This window comes from Cryptomeria japonica, chromosome 7, assembly GCF_030272615.1.
Source record: "Cryptomeria japonica chromosome 7, Sugi_1.0, whole genome shotgun sequence".
NCBI lineage: Eukaryota > Viridiplantae > Streptophyta > Pinopsida > Cupressales > Cupressaceae > Cryptomeria > Cryptomeria japonica.
In genome coordinates, this window is record NC_081411.1 from 6841425 (window position 1) to 6863945 (window position 22521).

The window sequence follows — 22521 nt, forward strand, 5'->3', positions numbered from 1 at the left end:
AAGTTCTTGGGATCCAACATGGTGAGATCACTATCAATTTGATATCCCTAAATCTCATCAACTTGACCATACAAGTCTTGAAACTTTTGCCAAGCATCCTTGATTAGAGTACACTTCTCAATATGAAAAATGAGATCCTTTCGTACATACTTTCTTAAGGTACCAATTGCCATGATGTTTTTAGTGAGCCAATCCAAGTGACCAACTGGATCAACCTTAGGATCAACGGGAGCAACAATAGTTCCATCAATGTAATGAGTGAGTCCTTTTTCCATAAGTTTACTCCATGCATCAATTTTCCAAGTAGCATAATTATGAGGAGTTTAAGAGAGGAAAATTAGAAGAACCCATAGCAGAAAAAAGGAAGGAACACAAGAGCACAAAAGCACAAGAGACACCCCCCCAAATTCACTCAATCAAAGTACCCCCCCAAAAATGATGATTTTGGCACTTTATATGTAGTGCTTGTACAATAGGCCACTTGCAAACAATGGCAAGGTGGTCTTATGATTTTGTTTTACAACTGCCCCAATAGGCTAAAAAATACAAAGCAAAAGATCAGAAAGATAGATCTATGCAATACAAATGCCAAATTGGCCAAAAAAGACCATATGATGAAAGTAGAATTTCTACCCACAATTTCTACAAACTGATAGCATATTTTGAGAGTAGACAAAAAATAATGCACTTTAAAAAAAATGGCAATTGAAAAGGAGTTCGTATGAGCCCGAATGGAGACCTGAAAGTTGCAGAAATGGGGATTGGACATGTATAGTCACCAAAAACTAAGAATTCTAAAAAATCTGTCCATCAAAATCAAAAAATAATTCCACCATGTGAAAGTACACGAAATTCTATCCCATTTCAAAAAAATTGGACCCAAAAAAAAGCAAAAATGAGCAAGATATGGCCATTTGAAGTTGAATTGCAAAATCAAAAAGCTCAATGAGAGGGGCCTGCAAAATTTTTGAACTATGATGATGTCAGTGAACTGCAGGGTTAAATTTGACAGTCACATGACCATCATCAAAACTTCACGGCTGACTGGGTGCTAACTTGGCACGATCTGATGGGCCAAAAATAACTGATGTGCCAGTGTGATTGGGCAGCCAACTGGGCTACTGACGTGGTGCCCAGGCGGGTCTCGGTGTCTGCGTGGTAGTTCCAGAGGGCTGCTGGTAGTGGCCGGAAAGGTGCCAGAAAACCGTCAATGGCAGCAAGAAGGCAAAGAGCCGGTGGCCAGAAGGTAAACTGCCAGTGGGGGCGATACAATAGACAGGTGGCACGGCAGCTGCAGCGGAGGCGGCGGGGCAGCTGGGGGCGGTGCGGTGGGAGTCTGCGCGAGCTGCTATGGAGGTGACAGGAGGCTCCTCTAGGGGCGGCATGGTTGTTGTGGCTATGCAGCGGGGCACTGCGGCTGCTGCGGGGTCTGGAGGTCCCGATGGGTGGTGCGGCACGGAGGCATAGCAGGAGGCTGCACAGCGGTGTGAGTGCTTTGGCTGCGGCTGGGAGACGTAGAGGCCCGCGGGAGGCTGTGTGTATTTGTTGGGGAGTCAAGGAATCGGTGTTGCCAGGAAGAGCCGCCGATGCCGGAGGAGCTGCAGAGACTAGAGGGTTACGGGGGGGTCTTCAAACCCCCAAAACAATTTTTTTTTTTTTTTCGAATTTTTTTTTTTCAATTTTTTTTTTCAGAAAAAACTAAATTTTTTTTCGAAATTTGTACAATAATAGCAAAATTGGCGAAATTTTTTTTCTAACCAAAATAGGCCTCAATGGTGGGGTCAAATCTGGTCTAGGATGCTTCCAAAAGATGCTGCTCCTCAGATCTGCCTCTTGACATCACAATAATTCCTCTTCAAGACGAATCAATGATGCTCTAATGGCTCTAGTACCATGTGAGATTTTGCCAAGATCAAGAGCTCAATGAAATGTACAAAATAGAGACACAATATAGGACAAGAATAAACTGTATTCTCATCAATAGAAAATGATCAATAGTTCTAATTACATACAATGTAGATGAGCCTTCTTATATAGGCAAGGCTAGGGATATGTGAGCACACAAGCATGACATGTGGCTCAATAAGAAACAAGGGTAGGTAGGAAATAGGTGTGGGTAGGTAGGAGAAATAATATAATAGTCCACATGAGGTGGATCACCCACTAAATGTGGAGTGTAACAACAAGATCAACACCATAAAAGGTGGAATTTCTCCTACACACTATCCCAATGTGGCACAAACACCCAAGTGTCTCATACCCAAACTACTATGAAATGCATTTCCTAAGTAAACTTAAGTAAGTGTAATAATATCCAAGATGAATAATTATTTACACCAACACTAAGAAAATTGACTATTCACACACCATTAGTGATGTCATTGAGTTGTTCTTAGTTTATTCAATTGAACTATTTGGAATATTTCTTCATAATTGTTAGTTTAACGTGACAACCAATTCATGAAGATGACTATGTCATCAATTTGGTAATCATTCATAGATCATGTCATAAAGAAGATTGCACCAAAATAAGATATGTAGTATCTTGGAATTCATGGCATGTAGGAAGGTTTATTTTGGAACTATAGGGTCACTTAGGGATCCTATATAATAAAATCTCTCAAATTGTGAAGATTCAAAATCATTTGGTCATGGTGATCTAGTTTTTCTATTGCCCCAAAAATTGTCAAATGCATGCAATGTGAAGTTGCAAGGTAGCCTAATTTTTGTTTGATTCATCATGGGGCCAAACAATTAGGACCAACACATCCAAGTGGGTGGGTTTATGTTGGGTATGCTCCTCCTCTACTCAAAGCATCTGAATGTTCTAGGCCAAACTGTACCAACACATTCTCTTCAGTTCTCTAAGTGCAAAAATAAATTGTACTTTGATGGGTTGTCTATCAGAATCGCTAGCACCTACAAATATTCCATCTAAATCTACAAGGTCTTATAATGAGCCTCTACAATAACCTCTCTTATATTTTGACTACTCAAAACCATTTGGTTGTGGCAAAACAAATTTTGTTGCCCCAAAAATTGTCAAATACATGCAATTAAACGTTGTTAGGCATCCTAATTTTCATTCTATGCATCATGGGGCTAAGTCATCAGTGCCAAAACACCCTAGGAATTCTCTTTTTTTGAATTGTCAAATCACCCAAATTTTCTACACCATATTGACACATTCCTTTAAGAGCCCTATATTGAACACATCACAAGGCTAAGAGGACGTTGAATCAGACTGGACCCTTAAATGCTTCAATTTTGATCTTCAAACTTCAAATCACAAACATATAATTTCCCAACAATAGAAAACCATGAAAGTATGGAAGACAACAAATACATTAACACTAGATTTACATGGGAAACCCAATAAAGGAAAAACCATAATGAGAATAAAAATCACAATATGAATATAATCTATTACAATATTGCCTCTGAAACACCCTTTTCCTATGAGGACTTGCAAAACTAAGGTGAACAACCTTAGGGCAAGATACAAGTGACTTGCAAGACTAAAACTCACTATTTCAGGACACAATACAAAAAGTTACCAAGAGACTCACTGTCTTTTGATAGAGAATAGATAGCTCAATCAATATCTCTAGATTTATTTATAAAGGATTTCCACTAATAAATATCACCAAGCTTTTTCCAAAGCTTAGTTATATTCTTCTCCTTGTGAACATTCATGAGCATAGAGTCAGCAAGATAGAGTCTTATCACACCCTTAGCTTTTTGATCCATTGTATCGCAAACATCTTACCTTGTGTCTTGAGGATTAAATCTAGATATCACAACCCATAGGTCTCTATCAATAAGCATGTCATCCACTTTGATTTTCCACAACTCAAAATGGTCACCATTGAAATTTTCCATCTCCATCCTTCTAGATGTACTTTCCAACTTAGATTTTCAACGAGGTTAAGAAACTTCAACCTATAAAAACTCCCACTAAAATAGATCTATAGAAATAACCCTACAACCCACTAAAGATAACAAAGTCAAAAAAGATCTTATACCAATTGAAAGAAAAGAAGATGAATAGAAATTTCTTTCCAAACCCCTTAACAACATTACAAATAAAACAAAATACAAACAATTAAATTTTAGATTTACATATTAAAACATAAACACAAAGATTTTCCATGGGAAAACTTGTTTAGGGGAACAAACCACCACACCAAAGAACACATCAATTGTATTATAGTAAAAAATTATTAGAGTACAATAGGAAAAGTTTATGCTCTTACAAGTGCCCTTAGTTATGGTAAGAATTCCAAAATAATTTTGGCAACATAATGGCTTTTCAATTAATAATGCATTAATCAATCTAGAACCACTTGTATTTATAGAGCTTACAATACCACACATAGCAACTTCTCAAATGTGTCCACATTCAATGTATCTTCAACATGTAATTAAAAACTCCCTTTTTGCATAACTCTTCAATAAATAATATTTAATAGTACAGATATTATTCATTTCTCACATACAAGGCATCAAAGATGAGAAAAACAAGCCTTTTGCCAATTTAGAATTTTCTATTTTACTCCAAGCCTATTCAGATGGAGATTTGGTCCCACTAAAACAATTTTCAAATCTATGAGTAAGGACAAGAAAAAACCAATACCACATGTCATGTGGGAATAGTCTTGAGAAGCTCATAATCATCACACTTCTTGAAAAGTGTTATGTTGTGATAGGTGTCACAATTTTCCACTCTCCTCAATGTTAATTGCAACTCAAGTTGCCATCAAGTCTCACAACATATCATAGCACTTTGAAAACATATAATATACCATTAAATGAATTAAATTAGCAACATAGGACCATAAAATAATTAAATAAATATTTTTGGTACTCCTAAGGTTGAGGCATATTAATTTTATCACAATGCCTTGCTATATGCTTCATATATCATATATAATCCATCTTTGGTGTTTCTATGCTCTCTACGAAACATAAATTTATTCTATATATTAACTAGATATTAGATTGTATCACATCCCAAGACCTCTTTTAGCTTTTGCCTAGGTAGCTCCCACTGCATAAGAAATACCTAATAATTGGTTTCAATCCTCTATCCAAAATTATCAACATAATCTTTCATAAGAGTATGATCTACAACCAAAAGAAAAAGTATCAATTAATTTAAACTCCAAAAAAAATTAAAAAAAAATCCATCAATAAATTTGACCAACATGTGCTTGAAAGAAAAACTTGAATCATATATACTTTAAATCTTTATGCAAGTTTAGAAAATTATATCTATAAATAGTTTTTTAATAAAACATGTAAGAACATGAGTAAGAAAAATGCATCAAGACAAGTAGACAACTGTAAGAAGCTTTCCTCCAATTTAAGAAAATAATAAAAAAGTTCTAGAATCATGGTAAAAATAACTATGTACATAAATGATTCAAAAGTATATACATGAAGATCAAGTGACATGTGATAAGAATAAGAGAGTCATAAGAGAGTCATGATAGGGCACATAAGTATAGAATGATAAGGTAGGATACTCATACAATAAGTAAAATAGATCATTTGTGATAACAATGAGCACAAGAGGCATAATGAATATGACTTAACCTAAGTATAACAAGAATGATATATAACATCAAATCATAGCATCATGAAACTAATGAACCATTAAACAACTAAAGTAAACAAACAAAAATAATGTAAGAACATAAAAGTAAACAAGGAAACATAATAAAGTATGAGTACTTTATAAAAAATAACATACAAAAGGTGTTTTCAGGTATGAAAATAAAGCGTAAATCATAATATAAAAGAAGGAATTAGTAGGTAAAACACATCAAATAATTAATTTATAATATTACTACAATCTATTTAAATTAATTATAAGTAATTTTAGCAATAAAAAATCATTGCATCAATTTTTTGACTAATATTTTATAATCTATCATAAACACTTAAAAATTTATATAAAAAAAAATTAAATTAAAAAAATATTTTAAAAAAAGTTATAATAAAATTGAAAAATTGAAAAAATGACACATTTCTATCAACCTTTCAATTTCCATTGATATTATTTTTGTCCAATAAAATAGAAAAATAAAAGAAAATCTAAAAGAAAAATTAATATAAAAATAAAGAAAAATAATCATTATAAAAAATCTTAAATAAAATAATATGAAATATTAAAATACTTTGACCAATGTGTGCTTTCATTTACAAATCCCACAAATAATCCCTCCCTGGGATGCTTAGTTTATAATGAATATTAATTAAAGTATTTCTTCTACTAGATTCCATTCTTTGTCTTTTCTAGACCACGCTCCTCTTACCTATTATTTTCAGGTATGAAATTAAACCATAAATCATAATATAAAAGAAAGAATTAGTAGGTAGAACACATCAAATAATTAATTTATGATATTTCTACAATCTATTTAAATTAATTAAAAGTAATTTTAGCAATAAAAATCATTGCATCAATTTTTGACAAATATTTTATAATCTATCATCAACACTTAAAATTTTTTATAAAAAAATATTAAATTAAAAAAATATTTTAAAAAAAGTTATAATAAAATTGAAAAATTGAAAAAATGACACATTTCTGTCAACCTTTCAATTTCCATTGATATTATTTTTGTCCAATAAAATAGAAAAATAAAAGAAAATCTAAAAGAAAAATTAATATAAAAATAAAGAAAAATAATCATTATAAAAAATCTTAAATAAAATAATATGAAATATTAAAATACTTTGACCAATGTGTGCTTTCATTTACAAATCCCACAAATAATCCCTCCCTGGGATGCTCAGTTTATAATGAATATTAATTAAAGTATTTCTTCTACTAGATTCCACTCTTTGTCTTTTCTAGACCACGCTCCTCTTACCTATTATTTTCAGGTATGAAATTAAACCATAAATCATAATATAAAAGAAAGAATTAGTAGGTAGAACACATCAAATAATTAATTTATGATATTTCTACAATCTATTTAAATTAATTATAAGTAATTTTAGCAATAAAAAATCATTGCATCAATTTTTTGACTAATATTTTATAATCTATCATAAACACTTAAAAATTTATATAAAAAAAAATTAAATTAAAAAAATATTTTAAAAAAAGTTATAATAAAATTGAAAAATTGAAAAAATGACACATTTCTGTCAACCTTTCAATTTCCATTGATATTATTTTTGTCCAATAAAATAGAAAAATAAAAGAAAATCTAAAAGAAAAATTAATATAAAAATAAAGAAAAATAATCATTATAAAAAATCTTAAATAAAATAATATGAAATATTAAAATACTTTGACCAATGTGTGCTTTCATTTACAAATCCCACAAATAATCCCTCCCTGGGATGCTTAGTTTATAATGAATATTAATTAAAGTATTTCTTCTACTAGATTCCATTCTTTGTCTTTTCTAGACCACGCTCCTCTTACCTATTATTTTCAGGTATGAAATTAAACCATAAATCATAATATAAAAGAAAGAATTAGTAGGTAGAACACATCAAATAATTAATTTATGATATTTCTACAATCTATTTAAATTAATTAAAAGTAATTTTAGCAATAAAAATCATTGCATCAATTTTTGACAAATATTTTATAATCTATCATCAACACTTAAATTTTTTTATAAAAAAATATTAAATTAAAAAAATATTAAAAAAAAGTTATAATAAAATTTAAAAATTTAAAAAATGACACATTACTCTCAACCTTTCAATTTCCATTGATATTATTTTTGTCCAATAAAAAAAAATCTAAAAGAAAAATTAATATAAAAAAAAAAGAAAAATGATCATTATAAAAAATGTTAAAACAAAATAATATGAAATATTAAAATACTTTGACCAATGTGTGCTTTTGTTTACAAATCCCACAAATAATCCGTCCCTCGGATGCTCAGTTTAAAATGAATATTAATTAAAGTATTTCTTCTACCAGATTCTATTCTTTGTCTTTTCTGTCACTGACCCTGCTCCTCCTCTTACGTGTTACATTTAGTGTTTAATAAACAATTCAAATATAAATTTATACATAAATATAATTGCCAAATAAAGTTGATGGGAGGTCTTCGATGAAATTTCCCTCGGAAGAGGGAAAATAAAAATAAAACAAAGAACTTCGTGTCGTTTTCTAAAATGCAAACGATTCCATAGTTACACGACTTTGAATTGTGCGAAGAGTTTTTTTTAAATTTTCATATTGAACAAATTGTGTGGAGAGTTTTTTTTTAATTTTCATATTGAACAAATTGTGCGAAGAGTTTTTATTTTATTTTCATATTGAACAAAGTGGCAATAAAGATAGACAAATTGGAGTAAGAAGTCTTGTCAAAGAAGTGCACGCTGGTCAACAATAATAAAATACACTCAATTTTTATCATTTTAATATTTCATATTATTTTGTTTAAGCTTATTTTTTAATGAATAGACAAACAACTGACAGGCGCATTCTAAAGAACCAGCAAATATTAAAAATGAGAGAATAAAAATCAAAAGGAAAATGAAAGCTACGCACTAGTTGTCGGCCACCACTGGACGTTGCTGTCAATATAGGCAAACGGGCCCACTTGAACGAGACTGAATTTGTAGGAAAGTTGCGCGGTAGATAAGGATGATGAAATCTGTCTAGGCAAAATTAGAAGGTGGCAGCTATTCTAGCTCCAAAATAGATCTTTTGTACAACGTGTTAGTGACAGGTTAGTTAATTGCAATCGTTAATTGCAAAATCGATGGTGTAAAACACGCGTGTCAGTCAATCCATACTGTCTTTTTGGAGCCAGAATAGATGCGTCGAAATTAGAAAGCAGAACAAATTTAGGAATATTCCACTCAATAATTTTAATGAATAATTTAGGGTTCCACAATAAAGTGCAATATAACTTTGCACAAGTTTCACAAACACAAGTAGATTGCAGTGAACAGTTGCAAAAGGAAATATTGTCCATGCATTACAGATCTGAGAAATGAAGATTGCAACTAATAGCTTCAATGAAAGACACATTGTGTATAACATATCAGCAGAGAGCAGTGTACTCAAGTCAAAAAAGATAACATTGTCTATGTATAACAGATCAGCAAAGAGCAGAGAGATTAAAAAAATATAAGAAAACAATTAGCAATAACAATTATGATATTGTTATTAGAATTCAATTGTATAGTTTTCGAGTTAAACTCATTAACCCATGTTTCATGAGTAATGGTTCACAAAAACCCATCTCTCATGAGAATGAATAGTCCACTTAGCACTCATTGTTCTGCCCTGATAGCAATATCATACACATTGTATTTCCACATTCCATGTTGATATTATGTGATGCAAAAGTTCTCATGTAGTTTAATCCAGAAACCTTACATAATATAAAGCAATATCATAATTAGACTTGCTGTGGAAAATAGAAACAACAATGTTTTCAAGGATGTCAATACAAGACCAAATGTATTGACTTAAAGAATTTTAGAACAATTAAAAGTAAAAAGAAACTAGGTAGGAACTCGCCAAAGTAACGAAGTCCTCAATTCTGAATGGAGGAGGACCCCAATTCTTGTGCTATGTATACCTTCTTTTTCCTTGGAAGCTATTTTACTTGAATTTTGATTTCTTGAAATTGTAAATTGGTCTTTAAACGTATTCATATTGAAGATATGAAAATAGAGAAACAAGATAATAGAAAACATCAAATTAAAATCTTAAAAATATTGATTGTTACTATTAGTTGGGAGCAAATGAATCAATGAGATCTTATAATAAAATAGTTTGATCAAAAATTTTAATATATATTTTTTCTCAATATTTTTTAAAATATCAAAATTAATTTATCTACCATTTTATTGGAGTAAAGTTGTGAAAAGTGGTGACATAAATTTTAAACTTTTTTCATTTTGACAATAAAAAAGGAATTATATACATTTATTCTCATATCAATTTTAATTTTATTTATTGTTTTATTCAAAGAGTTTGTGAACCAAAGAGTACAATTTATTATTTTTATGGTCAATTTTATTTAATTTAAAAAGTCAAATAGTATCAAATACACCAATGAGATACTACAACTAAAATAGTTTGACCAAATTTTTCAATCTATATTTTTTCTCAAATTTCTTTTAAAATATAAAAATTAATTTATCTAATGCTATTGGATAAATAGTTGTTAATACTATTATTAGCATGTCATAAGTTATGGAATCTTTTAACTTTTTTCATTTTGACTATAAATAACTTAATATTGCAACTTTATTTATTTTATCATATTTGAGTCATTTTAAAAATATTGAAAAAGGTGAAATAGAGAAAATATGAGAGATTGTGATTAAAATAATTAGCAATACTTATGAAAATATATAGTTATCTTATGAAGATTAAGAAAAATGAATGCAAGAAATGAAATAAAACAACAAGGGAGCAAATAAATTCAAACATCTATTACTAAAATCTCCATAGTTCTTGAGTCCTTCAAATTTGTTAAAATTTTCTCCTAGAAAACCTACAAGAAAAAAGATTAGATAGAATAAAATCTTTTGTATCATGGTGGGAAATGATAATGAATGAGTTGGTATTTTGTATGAACCTGGTTTTTGTATTGCTTTGGCATTTGATGTCAAAGGGCGAGAGATTGATATGGAAAAACACATTATCCTTTGAGGGAGAGATTGTTATTTTGGGAGAGAATGATTACTCTCTGTATCTATATTTTGATTTCTGGTTAATGATCTCCTTGGGAGATTGTTGGTTTTTGGTGTTTGGCATTTCTATTTTGGCACTTTGATGGTTTTTCCATGTTATGTTGCCATCATTGCCTAACACTTGATATGGTTTTGTTTTGTTATTTTGGGAGAGAATGATTACTCTCTGTATCTATATTTTGATTTCTGGTTAATGATCTCCTTGGGAGATTGTTGGTTTTTGGTGTTTGGCATTTCTATTTTGGCACTTTGATGGTTTTTCCATGTTATGTTGCCATCAATGCCTAACACTTGAAAGGGGGAGATTGTTGGTATTTTGGATATGTTGATATGGTTTTTTCATTGATGTCAACACTTGTCAACACTTATCAGCACTTGGAGATTTGGTTATGTTCACCGGCAAGTCAGTGACTTATGCACAGTCATCGATATTTGGTTCATCGGTAGGCTATATTGTTCACCGGCACTTGGAATGACTTGGAGACTACTTGTTATGTCGAAGACATTGTTTGGAAACTTTATTATGTTGATTTGTTCATTTGTTTGATCGGGTTTGCATATTTGTTGTTACCGGCAAATAGGTCCAGGTTATGCACCAGCAAGCATATCTATTCCAGATTAGCATGACACATCATGAAGATGATTTGTTATTATGTAAATATATTGAGCTGACATCATGCATCAGATATTGATTCATTTGTAATTAATTTTATTGTAATATCTCTTAGTGAGCCGACCTACTTAATTGGTCTTAGGTTATGGTATAAATGTAAGATCTCATTTGTGAGATTGACATAGGATAGGATTGGAAAAAGGATTGTAATAAGGTACATGTGAATATAAGCAGAGCTATACATGCAGACATCATTCAAGATTGAAGGAAGGTTTGAAGAAGGCATATCAGAGCTAAACCAGTACTGAATCCAGCATATGAAGATGATATTTTAAGCAGTACAATATCATTGGATTTAACTGTGATGCTAAAAATGTGGTATATAGGAGGCATTCACATATAATGAGATAATATAATATAATTGAAAAGATTAATTGAAAACTAGATCAAAGATGCAAACCATAAGCCTTCCTTGAAATGTCCCATTTTCCTCTATTCTTGAGGACCTTGAAGGTGTTGGATTGATGGGCTCTCAACGGAGCAATGACCTCTAAAGTGACAACTCAAGAGTTGAGTAGCTATTTGATCATGATTGACTATGGAGATGATATGAAATACATGATTTAAGAAACTAGATTAACATGCTATGATAAATCCAAAAGCTAATTACTAGATAATTGAAATGCAAAATGCCTATAGTAATGATGCCTAAATTGATATGAGATGGGATCTTTATTGCTCCAAAATGGGGGATATTTATAGGAATTCCAAGGCCAAAGCTGAGGTGGCAGGAATCAATGGTCCAGATCTAATCTGAAGATATCAAGGGTCGAGATTGAGGAAGTTGGAGAAGAGGTTGGAGGAAGGGACACTTGTCATCTTTGATGTGACAAGTGTCAAGGAGCCTTGCTCATGAGAGGGCAAGTGTCCAAGGGAGGAGACATGTGGCAAAAGTGCCATGTGTCTCAAGGAAAGAATATCCACACCATGGGAGGTTAGGATAAGGAGGTTAGAATGTGCAAGATAGGATAGGGTTAGTTAGACCCAAGATTAGATTGAATGGGTTAAGTTAGGGGATGGTTAGGTTAGGTGGTTAAAGTTAGGAGCCATGTGCTCATTTGAATTTAGAAATTCAAATAATTGGAAAATGACAATTAATCTCAACAAACTTGAGTTTGTTAATCTTAATTGGGGATTAGAAGAATTGATTAATATGGGGAGACATTAATTAATTTAGAATTAATTAATCTAAGGGGGATATGAGATGAACTATATAAATAAATCATTTAGATTTATTTACTAGTAGATGAATAGAGAAATTGGTTAAATTGCTTATGAATTCGATTAATTGGGAAGGGGAATTAATCAAATAAATGAGTATTTAATTAACTATCTTCAAACCATTTTTAGGTGTATACATTAACCATCCAATTGTAGTCGGTGTGACTCCCATTTTGTGATTGAGCAGTGAGCTCTAGGTAGTTGGCCTTTTTGCATTTTGCCCCTCTTTGAAGCGATGTGTGATGACATGTTGGTTTTAAGAATAATATCAATGTGATGATGTTGATGTGATATTGGTTCGATGGGATGCCCCAGCCATTGATTGCCAAATTGTGATACGATGATGCCCCCTCAGGAGATCAATTGAGATAATTGACCTTTGGATTTTTTGGATCTTTATGAAATTGATTTCCCGATAGACTATGATTTAACTTTTGCAACATTGATTGATGAAAGTGCGAGTTCTTCAATCACTTTGATGTGGTTCTTGATGTGATGATTGATAGAGTTTGATTAAATTGATAAGATTGATTAGATTGAGATCAAGTCTAGTTTCGAGAATGACACCTCCAGTGTAAGACAAAGATGATCAAAGCATCTGGTTTCAGGAATGATATATCTTGTATAAGACTTGATCAAAATGTCTGGTTCCAGGAAAGATACATCCTGTACAAGATATGATAGAATAGATCAAAAAAGATCGATTGATAGAATTGATAAGATTGATTGGATAAAGAACTGACATTTTGTTGACATCTTGTTGCAGGAAGGTTCAGATAAGCTAATGTTGGCATATTTGAGGGAATACATAAGATTTGCTTTGGGTTGACAATATATGTAGAGAGGGGAGCCATCGTTCTGATTGTGTATACACCTATGATGATACATTGTTGATTCCTCTGATAGATTTAGCCTTGGATAAGATGAGCTTTTGTGATCCCATGCAAGAATGAAATGCAAGCTACTTTAAAATGCATATACAAAAATGAAATGCAATGTGGTGATCGGACTGGTCATGGAGTCATTGCTTTGTTTCATCATTGAGCCTTTAAAATGTGGGAAGTGAGTGCAAACATCAATGGTATAATTAAACCATGATGACCTGAGCACTAATTTCCTGGGTTTTGATATTACAAGTTAGCACAAGCATCGAGGTATAATTGAACCAAGATGACCAGAGTGTTGCTTGCATAAAACAGGCAATATTAACCATTTCTATATGCAAGTCCAAAATGTCTTCGATGATACTTTGATGATCATTTCCTTAGACAACTTTGCACATATTAATAATTAATTTATAGACAATAGACAAGAAAAATATTATGTTCCTTCAACGTTCCTCTAGTCAAAGACATCCTAGAGTTACTCAGAAATCATGATAGTGAAAGCCAAAATAAAATAGTTGAACCATTATTGCCAAAGTGTTAAAATCATGAGTCAAGATATATCATCCATTGATATGTGTTTTGTCATGTTTAGATTGATATGTGATTGTTAATGGTTGACAATGTGATCTTATGTTCAATGTTGGATGTATCTCAATTTTTTGCTTGACAAGTGTTATCTGACTATTGTTCTACCTGTTTGATTAAGCTCAAAATGATCAAAACTTTTTGCGCCCAGCCTAGAAACAAACCTTATTATGATATAGTCAATGATCCAAACCATGACAAGAAATCACCTAGGATGCCTGCATATGTACAAAGGCTTTATGATGAATATGAACAACGCTGATGGAAAAGAATGCAAGCGGAAGAATGTGCAAACCAATAAATGTCAGAACTAGCTGACAAATAGTGCTTGTTTGCCAAGTTTTTACCATCTATTTTTGTATATGGTCAAAATGGATAACAATAATAATGATATTGAAAGACTAAATGAATTCAACCACAAAACCTTAGCCTAACAACAACAAAGATCCACCATAACATATGAAGATTACCTAAGACAATGCAAATCAAATGAAATCACAAAGATTATACCATCACATGTCCAATAGGGTTTGGATCTCCATTCTTCCTATCTCCATTGATCTTCCTTGATATATTTGCTCTCAGATTTTATGTGCACAAGAGCTCAACAAAGAACGGAATGTGGTTGCAAGTAGGGTCACATATGTCAAGTAGTCAACTAATCAAGTAGTTAGGTAGTTAGGATGATTGATTAGGGTTTGATAATGAAGGAAGCATCTCCTTAAATAGAAGACACAATATGAAATGGAGGGATAAGATTGAGAGGTGTAAAAGGAGGTAGGCTATGATTAGAGGGTAGGTAAAATAAATAATAAAATAATAAGAGGGGTAGGTAGTGTATGAATTAAGAGATGAATGACATGTGTCATGGGTAGAAAAGGCTAATGAATTAATTAAATAAATAAATATTTATTTAATTAATAGTGGAATAGGGATCAATTAAATAAATAAGATATTTATTTAATTAGAAAAAGGATAATTTAAATAAATAAATGTATTTATTTAAATGAGAAATAAGGCTAGAAGAGGATAAATGAATTAATTACATAAATAAAGATTTATTTAATTAATAGAAGAATTAGGCTAAAGTAATTAAATAAATAAAATAAATTTATTTAATTAGACTTGACAATTTTAGGTGTCTACAGTTTTTATTACACTTTTTTTTCATTTTTGATTTTTTTTTTTTTAACTGTTTTTGGATTTTTCTACTTTTTCACTATTTTTTAATTTTTTGCTTTTTTCACTATTTTTGGATTTTTCTGCTTTTTCACTATTTTTGGATTTTTTTGCTTTTTCACTGTTTTTGGATTTTTCAGACATAAAAATTCTTCAGATGCATGCTATTGATGGGTTCCTCGAGCTGATCTTCATCTTGTGTTGAGCTGATATGCCCCTGACCCAAATACTATTGTGACCACAAATGGACCTAACCAGTTTGGTTCAAATTTTCCCTTCTTTTCTCAATCTGACTGATTTCATGGATTTTCCTTTAATACTAGTTCTCCAACTTGAAAGATTTGTGATTTGACCTTGTGATTATAACTTCGGCACATTCTTTGCCGATATACCTTTAAATGATTAAAGGCATTTTGTCTTCTTTCATGGATCAGTTCTAACTCTTGCAGTCTAGATACTCATTGTTCTTCATCTGGGATAAGTCCTTTTAGTGATACACGTAGAGAGGGTATCTCTACTTTGATTGGCAATATGGCTTCTGATCCATATACAAGAGAGAAAGGTGTGGTATATAGGAGGCATACACATATAATGAGACAATATAATATAATTGAAAAGCTTAATTGAAAACTAAATCAAAGATGCAAACCATAAGCCTTCCTTGAAATGTCCCATTTTCCTCTATTCTCGAGGACCTTGAAGGTATTGGATTGATGGGCTCTCAGCAAAGCAATGACCTCCAAAGTGACAACTCAAGAGTTGAGTAGCTATTTGATCATGATTGACTATGGAGATGATATGAAATGCATGATTTAAGAAACTAGATTAACATGCTATGATAAATCCAAAAGATAATTACTAGATAATTGAAATGCAAAATGCCTATAGTAATGATGCCTAAATTGATATGAGATGAGATCCTTATTGCTCCAAAATGGGGGATATTTATAGGAATTCCAAGGCCAAAGCTGAGGTGGCAAGAATCAACGGTCCAGATCTGATCTGAAGATATCAAGGGCCAAGATTGAGGAAGTTGGAGAAGAGGTTGGAGGAAGGGACACTTATCATCTCTGATGTGACAAGTGTCAAGGAGCCTTGCTCATGAGAGGGCAAGTGTCCAAGGGAGGAGACATGCGGCAAAAGTGCCATGTGTCTCACGGAGAGAATATCCACACCATGGGAGCTTAGAATGTGCAAGATAGGATAGGGTTAGTTAGACCCAAGATTAGATTGAATGGGTTAAGTTGGGGGATGGTTAGGTTGGGTGGTTAAAGTTAGGAGCCATGTGCTCATTTGAATTTAGAAATTCAAATAATTGGAAAATGACAATTAATCTCAACAAACTTGACTTTGTTAATCTTAATTGGGGATTAGAAGAATTGATTAATATGGGGAGACATTAATTAATTTAGAATTAATTAGTCTAAGGGGGATATGAGATGAACTATATAAATAAATCATTTAGATTTATTTACTAGTAGATGAATAGAGAAATTAATTAAATTGCTTATGAATTCAATTAATTGGGAAGGGGAATTAATCAAATAACTACGTATTTAATTAACTATCTTCAGACCATTTTTAGATGTATACAATAACCATTCAATTGTAGTCATTGTGACTCCCATTTTGTGATTGAGCAATGAGCTCTAGGCAGTTGGCCTTTCTGCATGTGTAGACTCCATATTGTACACACATACTATATGTAGTAGTATCATCTGACTGTGGGTAAGGTTTCCCACCTTGGTTTTTCCCTTACAGGGTTTCCACATACAAATATTTGTGTTATGTGTTGTGGATATTATTGTCTTTTTGTTTCATGCATTATTCTTTACCAGTACTGCAATTAATTGATAAACTGTCTACCAACATAAAGTTTGGTTTACTGGCATTAAGCATTAAGTTTTGGTTTGAATTTATTAGACAATTGATTCACCCACCCCCCCCCCCCCCCCCCCGCCTCTCAGTTGTCTTCGGGACCTAACTGAATAATGAGATTTTGAATTTATAGATTGGAGGGAGGGAAAATCAACATCTGATTTTTTTTCTATAAAGGAGATTGACAATCAAGATTGGAGAAAGTGGTGGCCAAAGATGAAAAAAGGAGTGGGATGACATGGAAGAGTGTAGGAAGAATAGTAAAAGAGAAGAAGAGACAAGTGGCTCATGGTGGGAAAATAAGATTAATATATCTTTATTTATATACTTAAAATTTACATTTTATTTATTTAATGGGTAAAATAGGGAAATGAAAATAATTGAATAAATTAAATAATTTGTTCAACTATAAAAGAGTGTGTGCTAATTAATAATTGTAAGAATTACTTAACTATGAAATATCAGAGGAAGAAAAAAGTATTAATTGATTAAAAAATTATTTAATCAACTACTCATGATGATAATCAATTAAATAATAAAAGTTATTCAATTAATTCTAGAAAAAGAAGATAATTAGTAAAATAATTAAATATTTGAGAAGTAGGTGATGGAGGATGATGAGCAGAGAGGTTAATTTTCAATGTCTACATTTTCCCCTCTTTGAGATAATGCATATTTCAGTGTTATTTCAAAGAAAAAAGAAAGAGAAAATTATAGAAAATAACACCACATTGTGCCCTAGAGAACCAAGGAAAGGAGGTGTGATGCCCACTCAAGAAATTGAGCAATTTTTTTTTAATGAGATTTATTTCTCAATAGGATGACTAAGTTAGGAAAATAGGTTAAGGTCACAAAAAAAAGTTTGAAAGGATAAGAAAGGCAAAATAAAAGGTATTGATGAGTTCAAGAATCTCCATGAGTCAATGCTGGGTCAACAAAAGACTATAAAAGGAAAGGGGAGGGGTTCAAAATCCTCATTTGCACAATCACCTTTACATATATGTGTGGCATTTATAGATCTTAGTTTAAAATTACAAGAGATGGTAAACATTCTATTAAGTCTTCAATTCATAGATTTTTTTTCGATGGTAAATGCTACCAACACTATAAACTATGAGGATTACATTGATATTGATAGGATCAAGTGAGATACACTCTTTACAAGCTCTAATAGATAGGTTTGTAAAATATCCATACACAATAGATGGTATGGTTTTGTTCTTCATATATTGATAAATCCTCGAATGAGTGTGAGTCAAAGGAGTGGGTGGATGAATGATGTGTTTGTGTTTCTAGCTGATTACTCCAAGAGATCCTCTATGAGAGGCCAATCTCAAAGTTCAAGGCCTTGGATCAGTGGACCAATTGGCAGAGTGATGATTAGGGACAAGGAACTAATCACACTCTCTACACTTCAGGATCTATTAAACCTAGGTGGGTATCCCTTACAACAACATCTTTTAAATTCTCCTAGCTTATATGATGCTACAATAGATGTGTTCTTAGAATATTATGTGATTCAGTGATCTTTAAATCTCATGGGATGTGGCCTTCATCCTTATGTAACTCTGATCACAATGAGAATCGATTGTCCTATGTACTTCAAAACAAAAATAAATAAACTTAAAATGATCATTGCATCACTTTTGATAAAACCTTTTGATAGACTTATAAAGCACTAAGAGAGGGGGGGGGTTGAATCAGTGATAGAAAAAAAAACAACACTTTAATCCCATACCAGTAAAAACATTTAACCAATTTACTTAAGACTATGTATGCAATCCAAAGTGTTGTAAAAGAATTCACAATAATCAAAACATCCACCATAACACAAGTAATTATACATGGAAAACCCAACTGGCAAAAACCACGGTGAGATGGAACTCACGAGTTAACTATCTGTAGAAATAGGTAACTGACCAGTTAGGGTCTACAAAGTGCTATGTTGGGACCAGATCCTGTTAAAGATCTCAAGACTTATTAGGATCTATACCTCGTTAAAGGTAACCTTAGTGGAGGATTTAGATCCAAGTTAATGAATCACCCTATTAGAGGATTTGTACAATGAAGCTTGTTAGAGCTTACTCGATTAGAGGATTCAACTATTGTAGTGATTAGAAAACAACAGGTGGTATGATCTAGGAATAGCACATTTTGCTTGTATATATCCTTTTCTGCTCACTCAATATTGCATCACCAACATACTCTGCAACTCCTTCAACAAATCGCATCAACTCTAACTCATAACATCACTTGTATCTTGCATATGAAAATAACTCATCACAATGTCTTTTTATAGACATTAGATTTCATGTCAACTCAAGAACCTCAACACAATTTCCTAGGTTCAATGAATCTATATAATCTTCCTTAACACATGGCAAATCATCAGCAAAAATGTCGATTGGTGGTAACACATCATGACCAGTGATAGCTCATCACACAATCAGGGAAAACCGGTTTGAACACCGATATGAGTTTAAGTGTTCACCACATCAAAATTATATACCGATTATCTCCATGTGCCTCCTTGTCTCTCTCTACTACATCTCAAAACTTGTAACAGTGGAATTGACCAAAACCAATTGTCTTTACTGCATATACCGGTTGTCTACATATATTGGTTTAGACACCTTCATACCGGTTAGACTTACTCTATACATATGATACCGATTTACAATATAAAGACTAAAGAGTAGTACCAGTTTGACTTAACTAAGATGACTATGACAATATGAACATATGTGTGTATATGTGCCATCAATGACAACACATAAAGGCATCCAATACAAAAATCATCATCAAGCCAACAATTGCTCCCTTTGGCATTGATGGCAACACTTAGAAAATTTTACAACTAAGTGTGCTTACAAAAATGTACAGACTCCCTCTTAACAACACATACAAAATTTTCAAATCACATACATATTTCTACTCCCCCTTTGACAACAATGCCAAATTGAAAAGAAAAAGACATACATTACATCAAAATTTGTCATAAAAAATTGCATATATATAAATATAAGAGTTTTTAAGTCTTTACAACATAATTCTTGAGAAAATGTCACTAGAATGAATCTTCAAAAGTGAAAGATCATTATCCCATGTTTCTAACAATGTTTCAGTGATCTCAACATTTGTCAAAAGTTGTGTAGAAAATTCTTCCATAGCATCCACTATGCTCATCTCTAGGGTTGCCAAAACTGCTTCAAAATCCTTGTATGCCCTCTGTAGAATTTCAACTTTTGGAATCAACTAGTTCTTCAGTTCTTTCAAGGATCTGATTCGATTAACCTGTTCAAAATCATAAACATCTAACAGATGTTGCAAAGCATCAACTGATTAGCCAAAATTTAAAGCGGAATCCTGTATAGGGATTTATGCATCACTTATCCTCTCAAGTTATTTCTCTATATTTTCTCGCTTTTTCTTCAAATTAGAATAGAATAAAGAAACCTTAGATATATTAACCAAAATTTTACCTCTTGTTTCTATACCAGTTTGCAATAGATCTTTATTCACACATAAAGCAAGCTTGCCTTTATCAATTTCTGAAATCAGTTGCTCTCCCCTTTTCTTCCTGTAATCTTTTTCAGCTAAGGCATGTGCTGCCTCTTCAAGTGATTTCAGTTGGTCAGTAGTATTAGCAACTAGTTTTCCAAGCTTGGCAATAGGATTAGACAAATTACTAGTGTCAAGTCTTTGGTAGGAGACTTGACAAAATGTCAACAATAGTTTGAATAGTTTCTACCTCTTTTCTCTTCTCTTTCAACCTTTTCTTTTGAGCCCTGGATTGCATAACAGTAGAAATCTCCATCAGTTCAGATGCACTCAAATTGTTCATATCTATAGGACCTTTTATGATGATTGAGTCACCATTATCATCATCATCATCATCATTTTTCTTCTTCTCCTTTTCTTTTTCCTTTTCATCATTTTTCTCTACTGGCTTCTCCTTTGTTTTCTCTTTCTCTTTCTCTGTCTGATCCTGCAGAGTGGTTGTAGTGATCGGTGGTAGTTGTTTTTCAACATTGTATTCCTTGATCGCTGATGGTTGTATATCCACACTTTGTCCTATAGCCAGTGCTACTTCTACTTTCTATTTATTAGGAATATCCGGTTGTTGTTCAGTTTCCTTAACCGATTTAATGTCATTTCCGGTTGTATCAACAATATCATCAATTTCATTAGTTTCATCTGCAAAGAATGTCTGATGTGGAAATTGTGTCATCCTTGTTCTTGACAGGATAGACAACATCCGATTTTATGATTTCTTCATTATCCAGCTCCGATGGAGCTCCAGTCTCAGTCTGATCAGGTTTATTATTATAACATTTCAATAGTGCATTCATCCTTTGAATATCTTGTGTAATTCGATGAGTATCATCTTCAACGGGTTGAATCTTCCCATCCAATAGTCCCAGTCTCCTTATTTTAGAATGAAATTGTCCTTTATATTTAGCAAGCAATGCTAATAATTCTTCATGAGACAACTTAGGAAAATATTGAAAAAAAACTCTATCAATAATCTCTTGGTCCTGATCTAAAATAAAGTTCCATTTATTTTCAAGAATTAAATATAAAGAATCAGAAATGTCCTTTTGAATATCTTGTGGTAATTGGTTATTTTGACACAGGTAATTGATTGCCTTTTTTAGCACTTGTTGTTCCCGACCTTCATCAAAGGAATCAAAATGTTCTTTTACATTATCAAATCATTTTCTCCCTAATGTTTTCAATCTCCTCTCAAAATCACTCATTGGTTTGAATGATGTAACATCAATAGGAGTACTTTGTTTAGAAATTTTTCCTACTGGTTTAGACTTCTTACCAGTCACCTTCATCTTCTTTGTTTCTTACTCAGTTTCAGTTTCCTCATATTCTTCTTGCAGGATGAGATGTCGGCCTCTCTTCCTCATTGCACTCTACTTATTTGCATATAACTTAGGTATCAATTCCTTCTTGATTTGTATACTTCTAGTTACCCTTGTATCGGTGGACACGTAAGCTGGTTGATCAACTTTCTTCTTTTTCTCCTTTGCACTAGGGTTAGTGCAGGATCAAGGAGGGCCAAAAAGTGGCGATGTGAAAAAAATAGCCTTCTTCACTCGCCTAAAAATGTGAAAATCCATGTTGACTTTTTGCTTGGCTTGGGTGTTAGTACACCTTGGCTTTGTAATTACCTATGCAAATTGGATATCCAATTTTTATTTGTAATTTTAATTTAAAAATATATGTCTTGAAAACATTTTATTGTGATGGCTTTAAATTAGAGTACTTTCTCTTCTATCTGGTATTGGTGGAGCAGAGGTTGCATTGCATCGTCCTAGGATACATATTTCCGCAGACAAAACACAAGTTAAATGTATCCCAGGTCGATGCAAAGCAACCTTTGCTCCAAAG